Source organism: Heliangelus exortis, chromosome 6 (genome assembly GCF_036169615.1).
Source record: "Heliangelus exortis chromosome 6, bHelExo1.hap1, whole genome shotgun sequence".
Classification (NCBI taxonomy): Eukaryota; Metazoa; Chordata; class Aves; order Apodiformes; family Trochilidae; genus Heliangelus; species Heliangelus exortis.
Window position 1 is genome coordinate 34,602,785 of NC_092427.1, and position 12,506 is coordinate 34,615,290.

At 49.5% G+C, this 12,506-nt stretch overlaps 1 protein-coding gene across 1 annotated transcript in view; it reads left to right on the top strand.

Moving 5' to 3' along the window:
* The window catches only part of GLS (glutaminase), a 119,667-nt gene that overhangs the window by 3,076 nt on the left and 104,085 nt on the right, over window positions 1-12,506 (top strand). The window lies entirely within an intron of this gene.

Consider the following 12,506-nt stretch of genomic DNA (forward strand, 5'->3'; position numbering starts at 1 on the left):
GTTTTTTTTTTTAGTTGTTTTCTAAAAGCTGATAATTTTCTGGGGCTAGAGGAAGGGAGGAGCTTGAGCTGCAGCTCTCACTGGAGGAAGCTTTTTTCCTGCTCTTGTGGTTGAATCCCTGTTTGTGGATTCAATCCTGCTTTGAATCCAGAGCCCTTCCGTGGGCCAAGGCAAAGAGGGAGGAACTGAACCCCAACTACACCCCAGGAAGGGTCTGCAGCATCCAGCCTTTTTTTTAATGTCCTTTTCCCCCTCCTGCTTATGTTTGCTTGAGGATTTGATGAAGCAGAGCTGCCTGGAGATTCCTGGAGGTGGGAACTGGCAGTTTTTAAGTGGTCTTTGGGAATTCAGGAGACAAAGGAGACAAAAAATACCTTTATTGATGATTTAGATGGGGGGATTGAGTCCATCATCAGCAAATCTGCAGATGACACTAAGCTGGGGGGAAGTGTGGATCAGCTGGAAGGCAGGAGGGCTCTGCAGAGGGACCTGGACAGACTGGAGAGTTGGGCTGATCCCAACGGGATGAGGTTCAACACAACAACCCCATGGGGAGCTCCAGGCTGGGCACAGAGTGGCAGAAAGGGAGCTGGGAGTCTGGATTGCCAGGAAGCTGAAGAGGAGGCAGCAGTGTGCCCAGGTGGCCAAGAAGGCCAATGGCATCCTGGGCTGGCTCAGGAACAGCGTGGCCAGCAGGTCCAGGGAAGGGATTCTGCCCCTGTGCTCAGCCCTGGGGAGGCCACAGCTTGAGTCCTGTGTCCAGTTCTGGGCCCCTCAGCTCAGGAAGGAGATTGAGGTGCTGGAGCAGGTCCAGAGAAGAGCAAGGAGGCTGGGAAGGGATCCAGCACAAGTGCTGTGAGGAAGGGCTGAGGGAGCTGGGGGTGTTGAGGCTGGAGAAGAGGAGGCTCAGGGGAGACCTCATCACTCTCTCCAAGTCCCTGAAAGGAGGTTGGAGCCAGGGGGGGGTTGGGCTCTTTTCCCAGGCAACTCTCAGCAAGACAAGAGGGCACAAGAGGTCTCAAGTTGTGCCAGGGGAGGTTTAGGTTGGACATGAGAAAGAATTTCTTTCTGGAGAGGGTGATCAGACACTGGAATGGGCTGCCCAGGGAAGGGGTGGATTCTCCATCCCTGGAGATATTTCAAAAGAGCCTGGATGTGGCACTCAGTGCCATGGGCTGGGAACTGCAGTGGGAGTGGAGCAAGGGTTGGACTTGGTGATCTCTGAGGTCCCTTCCAACCCAGCCAGTTCTATGGTTCTATGATTCAAAGCATCCCTGCCCTCAGAAGTTGTCCTGGTGACCCCCCACCCCCATATCAATCCACATCTTCATGGTCACTTCTCAAGTGTCACTGGGGGACAGAGACAGAACAGGAGGTGGGGAATAAAAAACAGGAAGAGAAAGCAAAAATAACTAGAACTGGGAGGGAGGAACTCCATCAGAAACCTTCAGAAATATCTGTGTTGCTGAGGTGGCCCAGAGGTCTTGTGTATTTTGGAGCAGAGGGGACAAACTGCTTGGGCTGGTGGGGTCAGAGCTGGGGGCAAGCAGTGTCCCTCCTCTCATCCCAGCCCAGAGGGGATTAAATGTGGGAAACCCAAACTGGTGGCTTTATGTTTGCTGTTTTTCTGTCTGCACATCCACTGTGATCTTGCCCTGTTCTGGGAGCAGCAACGGGAGAAGGAAGGAGCCAGGCACTGTTGTCTTGGAGGTTCAAGGATGAGACAGAATATGCTAGGAGTAATTTAGTGATCTTTCTATGACCAATATAACTGGAAAAACTTAGTTGTATGGTTTTTGTGGGGGTTTTTTTGGTTTGGTTTTTTTTTTTCACCTTGATCTGGGCTGAGCTGTGACTGACAGAAGTTCAATAAAATCACAGTGATGTTGGACCAGCATGGTCCTGCAGCCTTGTGTCTGGCCCATCAAATTAATGTTCTGAAGTCCTCTGTTGGAAAGCACTGTTGGGTTAAGCTGTTCCAACAACTCTTCCAGCAGGGAAAGCATCCACTGAGGGCCTTCCCTCTGCCCATGGCCGTGGCTGCAGAACTGGTTTCCTTCTTGTTTTCTTGAAATGCAGAGGACTTGTCCACAAGCCCCAGGTGCAGATGGGGCAATGGGAAATCTTCCAGAGGACCCTATTTAAAGCATGAATGCTCCTTCCTGCTGGGTCTGGGGCTTTGGTCACACTTGGGCTTGGATCTGGGCTGCTGGGGCAGAGAGGAGAGCACACCATGCTCAGGACATCCTGCTCTGCACACAGAGATCTTGTAGTTGAAAAATTATCACAGAATCACAGAATTTTCAGGGTTGGAAGGGACCTTTAAGATCGTCCAGTTCCAACCCCCTCTGCCATGGGCAGAGACACCACTGAGATCAGGTTGCTCAGAGCCCTGTCCAGCCTGGCCTTAAAAACTTCCAGGGATGGGGCTTCAACCAGCTCCCTGGGCAACCTGTGCCAGTGTCTCACCATCCTCATGGTGAGGAACTTCTTCCTAACATCTAATCTGAATCTGCTCTCCCCTAGTTTGAATCCATTTCCCCTGCTCCTATCACTCCCTGACATCCTAAAAAGTCCCTCCCCAGCTTCCTTGTAGCCCCTTCAGATACTGGAAGGCCACAACAAGGTCTCCTCAGAGCCTTCTCCTCTCCAGACTGAACAACCCCAACTCTCTCAGTCTGTCCTCACAGCAGAGCTGCTCCAGCCCTCTGAGCATCCTCCTGGCCCTTCCCTGGGTCCATCCTCTTTCAATCATCAGCATCCTTGGCACCCCCGTGCTGGCCACATGGAGGGGGGTGGGAGGGGTGGTGGTGCCTGGGAGCCCTTGGGTGATGCTGAGGAGCTCCCTGGCTGCCTCCTTAAGCAGGGAAAGGAGGAGAAAATGCCACGAGGTTCTTTTCTGCTGTGCAGGAGGGTTGAAAAGATGTTGTGCTGCAGTGATTCAGTGGGGAAAGGATAAATCCCTCACACACACCTACACAGCACCACGAGAAAGAACTCCGTGGGCAGGGAAGGAGCAGAACATGAAATATGAATTTCCTCGAGCTGCTGAAGAGGGGTGGCTTTCCAGAGCCCTTCCTCCAGGGCTCTGTGCTCCCCCTGCCCACCTCTGCTGGGATGGAGGGCTATCCCTGCCCTGGGAAGCTCCCAGGCACGGCTGCTCATCCTGCCCTGTGCCTTGCACCTGCAGCCCTTGGGAAGGACCAGCCCCTTTCTCACATGGGGTTTGGGCTGCCCTTCCCACCCCAGGAGCTGGGAAGAGGCAGCTCCAGCCTGCAGCAACCCCAGGGCTGAGGAAGCTGGTGGAGAGGGCTCCCACTTTCAAAAAGCTTGGGAAGGAAGCCCCAGTGTAGCCCCAGATAAAGGTTCACCCCCAAAACCATCACCCCCAGCCCAGTCTTTGATGCTCCAGACCCCTGGTCCTTCAGGTAAGTCCTGCCTCGGGTCAGTACCACCCTTGGGGGCTGCAGTTTGAGGTGCTAAAGGGCTCCATGAACCCTTTTTTGTCCATGTCACAAAATGTTGGGAGGTCCCTCCAACGTGTGCACCTGAGAGGTGGCACCATCAGTGATGGTCCCTGGCTGGGCAGAGCCTTTTTGGGGAGGAAATCCTCTGTAGCCTCTGTGCTCACTGTTTAATTTACATTGCAAGGCTCCTTGTTCAGTTTTGTTTGCTTTCTTAAGTATTTTAGATTCCTCCTCAGTAAATTTGAATCCCTCCTATAGCATCAGAGCATGTGTGGATGCAATTAATTTCCTATTACCTTGGGGATTTCAGACAGCCTCGTTCTCAGAGCTATTTAGAAAATTATTTAATCACCTTGGAAAATCCCGTGTAGCCAAAAAATCTTCTGTTTACTTATTACTCAGTTGTAAATTGGTGGTGCAAAATATAGCAGTGCTGGGTTGTAAAACTGCACAGAAGTCTCCATTGAAATCTGGTGCCAAAATAAGGAGGAAAGAAAAAAAAAATAAAAAAAATTAACTCTTTGCCTGCAGTGACTCAAAAGCAAATGAATTTTTTTTTTTCCTCACCAGTTTGGGCAGGAATTTCCAAGGTTTCTGCAGAGCCAAGTCACCACCCCCACCACCCCCCCAGCATCAGGGTAGCTCATTGGTGACACTGAATTAGGATGTGATCATATTTACACATTTTGAAACCCTGTAATGAGTCATCTTGGTGCCACCAAAAGCACTTTGGAAACGGGTGTTTGACTGCAGACAGTGAGAACCCAGGGGACCAGGGGGAGACCCAGCTCTTCTTCCCCATGGGCTGGGGGATGTGGGCACTGGAGGTTGCTCAGCCCCTCAGCCCTTCCCCATCCTCCTCCATAAACATGAATTTAGGGGTTTGCACCCATCAATTTGCATCCTGGGTGCCCAAAGAGGCATTTTATGTTCAGCATCTTCAGAAGAGTGCTCTGATCACCCAGAAATCTTGGGGGGCAGGAGCTTGTGTGTCCCAAGAGCTGGTCCAAACCACTTGTATCTGGGGCAGAGAGCTGTGCTGGTTGCAGAGGAGAGGACTCACCCTTGGGATCCACCTCATTGCTCATTCAGGAGCTTCATCCTCACCACCCTGATCCCAGCAGCATCCCACCCTTATCCCCCCCCATCCCTGGCTGCCTTCCAGCCTCTCCCCAGTTATTACTGTAGCATCCAGCATGTTTTACTTCATATTCATCTCTTTTGCACATACCGGCCCACTCACATATTAGATCTGAATCTTTTCTTTTTCCTTTTTTTTTTTTTTTTTTTTTTTTTCCTTCTTTCTTTTTTTTTTTCTTTTTTTTTTCTTTTTTTAATCCTCTTGGCTGACTGCTCTGCAGAGCAGTGAGGCACGACACGCCGCCTGTTGTGACACATCCTGGTGGCTCTCACTGGCACAGGGTGGCACACAGACATCTCCCCTGCTCCCCAGATGCCTGCAGGGAAGCAGAGCAGAGCTTCAGATGCTGAGGATGCTGATGGACCCAAAGGCAGCTTGGCTTTTGTCACATCCCTCTCCCCCAAAGCAGGGAGAAAGGTGTGGAAGTCCCCAGCTGGCTGGGTGTGCCCAAGGCTTTGCTGTTGTCTTCTTTATCTTTGTATATAGAAGAATATTATCTATATTTTGGCTTTTCTTTCTCCTGGGTGGTGGTGGTCATGTTAGCTGAAGGTGTCTCCATAGGGCTGGTTGTATGGGATTCCCTGCTCTATTGCTAGCCCTGAAAGGTGGGATGCCAGGAATAGCACAAATAGGGAGTTTTCCAGTTATTTTGGTGTGGGAAGCATGTGGCCAGGCTTAAAGGGCTAGAGCTCTGCTTCCTAAAAAAGATAAGAAAAGCCTTTAAAGCTTGGAGGGATCACAAATGGAAGGAGAGTGGATCATAACCTTGCCAAGGAGCTGTGGTGAGGGGCTGGCATCTCTGAGGCTTGGTTGCACCTACAGGAATCTTCTTTTTTTTCTTTTTTTTTTTTTTTTTTCTGTTTGCTGATCTTCCACGTCTAGAGTGACCTACTCAAAAGGCTTCTGCTGGCTGGTGAAGTCTGGGTTTTATTCAAATTTGTAGAGGGGGAAAAAAAAAAAAAAGTTGGAATGGTATTCAAAGCAGCCATTTTAAGGTAAGGCATCCATTGCAGGAGATCTCTGGTGTGACTGCAGGGGTTTTAATGATGAGACAGAAAAGAATTCATGTCAGTGCTTGAAACCAAGTTTAAATCTCATCTCACACAAACCATTTTTCTCTTGGTGTCCATAACAGTCCTGTTGGGACAATCCCCCAAGCAGCACCCAGATGGGGCTGGACCTGAGGTTGAACACCTACTTATTGGGGTGACTTTGGTGGCTTTTTTCCAGCCTTTTCCACACATTTGGAGGCAATTAAAGAGGCTCAGTTTGAACTTCATGGCTGAGAGGGAGCTGGTGAAGCAGGTGGCAAGTCTGTGTTGGGTGCAGGGAGGGGGGGGGGGGGAAAGAAACCAACAAAAAAACCACCCTGCCAACCAAACTGAAAGGCTTTTAATTAAAACAAAAGATTAGATCAAGTAAGTATTACAGCAGGTGGTTAAATCCTGAGGCTAAACAGCCCCGTGCTTTGTTCTCTGAGTCTGATGCAGGGAGAGGAACTTTCTAGAGGGCAAAGGAGGGATCCTGCACTGGCAGCATTCAAAGGACTGGGGCAGGATTGGCACCCACCCCTCCTGGGGAGAAAGCAGAGATGTAAATACACACCTTCCAGCCACGGGGCCTCTCCAGTGGTGTCAAAAGTTTGCATTCCCATGGGATGGGAAGAGGTTGGGTTGGTTTGCTCCTGGCTGGCAGGAGCTGCCAGCCCCGCTCTGCCCCCGGGGCTGGGGCTGCCAGGGGACGTGGGGCCACCTGGTTGTTACCTCAGTGTGAAGCTCTCTGAAGTTTCCAGGTGCCTTGTTCTTTGTGGATGAGCTGCCCGTGGATTTTTTTCAGATGTGTTGAGCACTGTTTCAGCCTCCTGAGCGTGGACACTTAACCCTGAGGGAGATGAAGATGATCCCATCTTCCAACATCCCCTATAGCTTGGTCCTTTTTAAAGCTCAAGATGACAGGTCTGGATCGTGCTGGGCAACATAACAACAGACACCCAGGCCACCAGCATCATGCCAGTGGGTTGGCACCCTCCTGAAGGGCCCATCCAGACCTGAAGATGCTGTGGGTCACCCCGGTGGTACCTGGCATGACAAGGTGAGGCTGGGTGCTCCTCAGGTGCTGGCAGCTCCAGGGGATGCAGGCAGTGCCCTGGGGATGTGTCCTGAAGGCATTCCCAGCACTGCTTGTGAGCCTTCATCCAGGACTTGAGGCTGAGGGAGCTGGGGGTGTTGAGGCTGGAGAAGAGGAGGCTCAGGGGAGACCTCATCACTCTCTCCAACTCCCTGAAAGGAGGTTGGAGCCAGGGGGGGGTTGGGCTCTTTTCCCAGGCAACTCTCAGCAAGACAAGAGGGCACAAGAGGTCTCAAGTTGTGCCAGGGGAGGTTTAGGTTGGACATTAGAAAGAATTTCTTTCTGGAGAGGGTGCTCAGGCATTGGAATGGGCTGCCCAGGGAAGGGGTGGATTCTCCATCCCTGGAGATATTTCAAAAGAGCCTGGATGTGGCACTCAGTGCCATGGGCTGGGAACTGCAGCGGGAGTGGATCAAGGGTTGGACTTGATGAGCTCTGAGGTCCCTTCCAACCCAGCCAGTTCTAGGATTCTATGATTCTATGGAATGGGAATGTTGTGCCTGCTCTCATATCCACAAATGATGCCAGGAAAAAGGAGTCACTATCCAGAAATTAATTCAGTGCAACCTGGTCTAGTGGGGGATGACCCTACCCACGCAGGGGGTTGCATCTTGATGACCTTTAAGGTCCCTTCCAAGCCAAACCATTCTGTGATGCTACAAATTCTTAAAATTCTCCTTCAAATTAAGGCTGGAGGAGGGAAAGAAGGGAAAACAGAGACCAAACCATTCCATGTGGCTGCTTTGCTCCACAGCCTGCTCCCAGCAGAATCTGGGGGAGTGTCTGTTGTCCTGCAAGACAACCTTTCATCAGGCAAGAGCCCACCCCAAACCCACCTTTACCATTTTCCAGAGGGAGGAATTGGATTAGCTATGGCTGTGCACTAGGGTGGAAAAAAATAAAAAACCCAACGCAGAGCTTTTATAAAATTATAAAATATATATATATATAAAATTATAAGATTATAAAATCAGATTATAAAATCTGATGCTTTTATAGCCATCCTGGGAGGCAGGTGAGCCTGGCAGGTCCCAGAGGAGGGATGATGCTCTCTCCAGAGCTGGTACCAGCAGGCACAGCCCCAGTTTGGATCAGAGCTGCTGGAACAGGAAGCCCAAGGAGTGATGCTGAGGCTCGGCACCGCCTCCTGTTTTTCACGGGATGAGGGAAGTGCTCTCGCCTGACCCGGGGGCTCCTTCCCCCAGGGAGAGGACAGATGGTCTCCTGGTGAAGGCGTGGGACTGGGAATCGGGAGCTCTGGATGCCTTTCCCGGCTACATCAGAAACTTGCTATGTGGCACCACCTACTTCTGTGCCCACGTTTCCTCCTCCTCCTTCCCTCTCTCGCTCCTCGCTTTTTCCAGACCTTTCACCTCGCTGCTCGAATGTCTTTTTTTCCTTTTTTTTTTATTTTTTTTTATTTTTTTTTCTTTCACAGAGCACTTTTCACAGACTGGAAAGCCTCCTGGCATGCTGTCACCAGTACCTGGACCAGACGCCCACTCCTGCCCTGGCTTCTTTCTCCTCCACTTTTTTTTTTTTTTCCTCCTCTCCCCATCAATCTCTCCCCTCCCTTCTCAGAGCTGCTGCTGCTGCTCAAGGTCTCCTCCTCCTCCTCCTGCCCAAAACTTCTCCTTGCTCCACTTTTGGGGCACAGCTCTGGAGGTGCTTGGAGGTTCTGGATGCAAAGGGTCCAGCTGGACCTGCCAGCAGGATTATCCTGATCTGGGTGGATGTGACTCAACCTGACTCAGCTTGGGGGGGTTCTGCTGGACTGGATAAAACTTTGGGAGCTCATCCTCTTAGGGGACTTTGTCCCAAGGCTCTGGGGTTTGCTGTGATTTGTTGCTTCAAGGTGATGCTCTCAGTTTTGGATGGATCTTTGTGCTCTGTGCCTGGCTGATGAGTTTAGGGCAGAGGTTTTTTTCACTCCCTAAATTTTATCTGTGTGATGTGATGCTGTGTCTCCCTTCCCAAGGGCTCCTTGCAAATGCCAACTGATTTTAAGTGACTAATGCCATGATTTAGGTTATTATTGCTGCCTCAAAAGGATGAGGTGCCCACTCCAAAGAAAAAAACCTCCGCAAGATTTCTCAAGTTGAGGCTGGGCTGGGCTGCCAGCTCGTGTTGCTGCTCCCAGGGGACAGACTGAGGTGACAAGCCACGTTAGCAAGACATCAGTGGTGTCAAATCCTCCAGCAGCATCAGTTTCCCCAGCTGATCCAGCTTGGGGTGAGACTCAGAGCTGCTTCTGCTCCCATCTGTGTTCACACAAGTGCTGTCCCAGCAGCCTCATCCCTTAAGGTCGTGCCCAGGGGGTTTGTACCTTGGGCATGTGCAGCAGTGACTCCACATAGAATCATAGAATCCTAGAACTGGCTGGGTTGGAAGGGACCTCAGAGCTCATCAAGTCCAACCCTTGATCCACTCCCGCTGCAGTTCCCAGCCCATGGCACTGAGTGCCACATCCAGGCTCTTTGGAAATATCTCCAGGGATGGAGAATCCACCCCTTCCCTGGGCAGCCCATTCCAATGGCTGATCACCCTCTCCAGAAAGAAATTCTTTCTCATGTCCAACCTAAACCTCCCCTGGCACAACTTGAGACCTCTTGTGCCCTCTTGTCTTGCTGAGAGTTGCCTGGGAAAAGAGCCCAACCCCCCCCTGGCTCCAACCTCCTTTCAGGGAGTTGGAGAGAGTGATGAGGTCTCCCCTGAGCCTCCTCTTCTCCAGCCTCAACACCCCCAGCTCCCTCAGCCCTTCCTCACAGGACTTGTGCTGGATCCCTTCCCAGCCTCCTTGCTCTTCTCTGGACCTGCTCCAGCACCTCAATCTCCTTCCTGAGCTGAGGGGCCCAGAACTGGACACAGGACTCAAGCTGTGGCCTCCCCAGGGCTGAGCACAGGGGCAGAATCCCTTCCCTGGACCTGCTGGCCACGCTGTTCCTGAGCCAGCCCAGGATGCCATTGGCCTTCTTGGCTACCTGGGCACACATCTTCAGAGGTCAACAAGGCTGCTGGCAGGCTCACGAGTGAGCTGAGAAGCTGCCCTCTGGGTGGAAAGGCCAGAGGATCCACACCTTAGGGAGTGAACTTAAAGAGGAGAGCAGGAGCACTGCCAAGGACCACCAATCCAAGACACCAGGGCAAGGCAAACTGGCTCCTCTGGTCTGCAGAAAAAAGCTGGGGATGGGGGAGAGGAGTGATGCCAGCAGGACCAGGGGGTGCCAGCACACAAACCTTGCACCTCCAGCTTGAAGCTTCAGTTTTAGGAGTGACCCAAAGGTGGGATGAGCCCCACGGTGCTGGTGATGTCCCCAGGTGCTGGAGAAAGAGGACAGGGAGCAGAGCAGCTGGCAGGCAGAGCAAAAGGTGAACCTCAGGACTGGCTGAAAATATCTCTCTTTTCACAGCCCAGCAGCACATCTTGCATGTAAATGAGGTGTCTGATGTGTTCCCACCACCATCAGCAGGATTTTTATCTGCCTGCCAGAAAAAGAGCTGGGTAAGAACCTTGTGTTACTGAATAAACCTGCAAGAGAGGAGAATGTAAGAGCTAATTAAATGAAATCTTATTTAATACTTGGCTCAGGATGGTAATAAAAGAAGGGAAACTGTTTCCTTGTTGTAATATGGTAGGGCGTTAATTAAAAAGGAGGAGAAAAAAAAAAAAACAACCAAGCCCTAAAATTGTTGTGTTGCCAAGTAGCATTAATATCCAGCTGTTGTGCTTTGCATCTGTTCAAACAGCCCTTTAAAAAAAAAAAATCTGGCTTTAAGTTTGCCTAAATAAAAGCAATGATCAAGGCTGGAGGGCAGCAAAGAAAACAGAGAGCAGAGATGCTCTGCAGTTCAGGGGTAGGGTGAGAAAAGGAATAGTCCTGCATCCCTGAATTTGTAATCTTCTGTGGAAGGAAGGAGTCTGAAATGGCTTTCCACCATCTCCAACCTTCATTTTGTGCAACTCATAGAATAAGACCTTATTTTGATATTTTCTCTCAATACTTTGGCTTTATTTTGATATTTTCGTCTACGAATGTGTTGTCGGTATAAGGAAAAAATCTTAGGCTATTTGTTTGTTTTGATATTTTAATCTGCAAATGTATCATCAATATAAGGAAAAAAAACCTTGGGCTATTTATTTAATTTAATATTTTAATCTATAGATGTGTCATAAATGAAAGGAAAAGTCCTAGGTTATTTATCCTGAGACTTTTATGAAACTGAAATGTGCTTCTGAAATATTCTGGATAGACTCAATCTGCCTTTTTTCTTTTTTTTTTTTCAAGGAGATCTGAAAGAATCAGCAGAAAGAATTCAGCACATCTGTGTGGAAGCCTGCTCAACAAATTAGCAGAAACCACTTGAAGTTGATGCTTTAGAAAACCAGTAAGTGACAGAGGCATAAAGTCGATCAGATTTTCCAGATGCTTGTGAAATGCCACAAAGGGAAATAACCTGTTTGGTTATTAGAGCCAAACCAGGTATTTTCAGTGTTCCATAAACTGGAATTTTGGATTTATTTTTTTTTTTTAGAATTTTGAGGAAAAGCTTCTGGGGTATCTCAAAACGTGGTCAGTGCCCGGGGATGTTTTGCCATCCCAACTTTTGCAGCAGCTCATTACGTGCCTTGCAGTTCCCAAGCACAACATGGCACAAGAGCTTCAGCAATTCTTCTTCTCCTTTTGCTAAAATCAGGAGTGGTTTGGGCTTGGTACTGATTAAACTACCTTGCCTTTGTTTCCCAGATCAAAGTGTCTCTTGTTCATGTTGTAACAAAATGGTTTGACAGCTTCACTGGGGCACAGACCGGAGCCACTTTGATCTGGAACAAAGGAAAGATGTCTCCAGCAGTACCAGATAACAGCTGCTCTTTGTGATTCTAATGCAAAATAAAATGAGCAGATTTCAACTATTATTCTTGTCATAATATGACATGATACAATAACTACTTCTGACATGGAATTTAATAGGTAAAAATAATATTATTAGAAGGAAACTCCATAAAGTAAGAATGGTTTTCGTTTTGGTTTGGGTTTTTTTTTTTGTTGGTTTTTTTTTTTTTTTAACAGAGAATCCTTTATTTTTAAAGTGGAAATTTTTATCAATGTTTCATCAGCAACTGAGTTCTGTTGCAAGGGCCTTTGTCATGGGAAAGACTTAACTTGGTCAGAAGTTAAGAAAAGGGTCTGGTTAGCACAGCCACCTGGGATGCTGAGATGCTCGTGCAGTTGGACCCTGTGTCAGGGCACAACCTAAGAGCTTGGCTCTGCTGGGAGCAGGAGGGAGATGCTGATGTCCATGAAAAAGTGAGGAAACTGCAGGATTTCTTCCCAAAAGAGACTTCTTTCCTCAGGCATCTTCCTACAGTGCACTCAGCCATCCTCTTGGCTCTTAATTTAGGACTTTGTGGTCTTAATATAGGACTTTGTGGTCTTAATTTATGGCTCGGGCTGATTCTCTCCGTGTTGATGAAAGGTGGTGTGGGAGGGGAGGTTTTTCTTAGCCCACCAGAGCTGGGAGCCTCTGTTCCTCACTCTCCAAACTCCAAGTCCCCAGGTTGCTGGCAGCTGTGACATCGTGTGGCCACCTTCCCTCCAGCATCCTCCCCCCTGGAACAACCAGCAGGACCCAGCCTGGTCCTTCCTGCTGCCCTTGCAGCCTGGGGGGCATGGCCAGGAGCAGACAAACTTTCTGGAATTTGGGGAAAAAGCCCCAAAGTCACAGCCTGCTCCAAAGCAGGCAGTGAAATGAGCTCCAACTTCAGGAGCTGG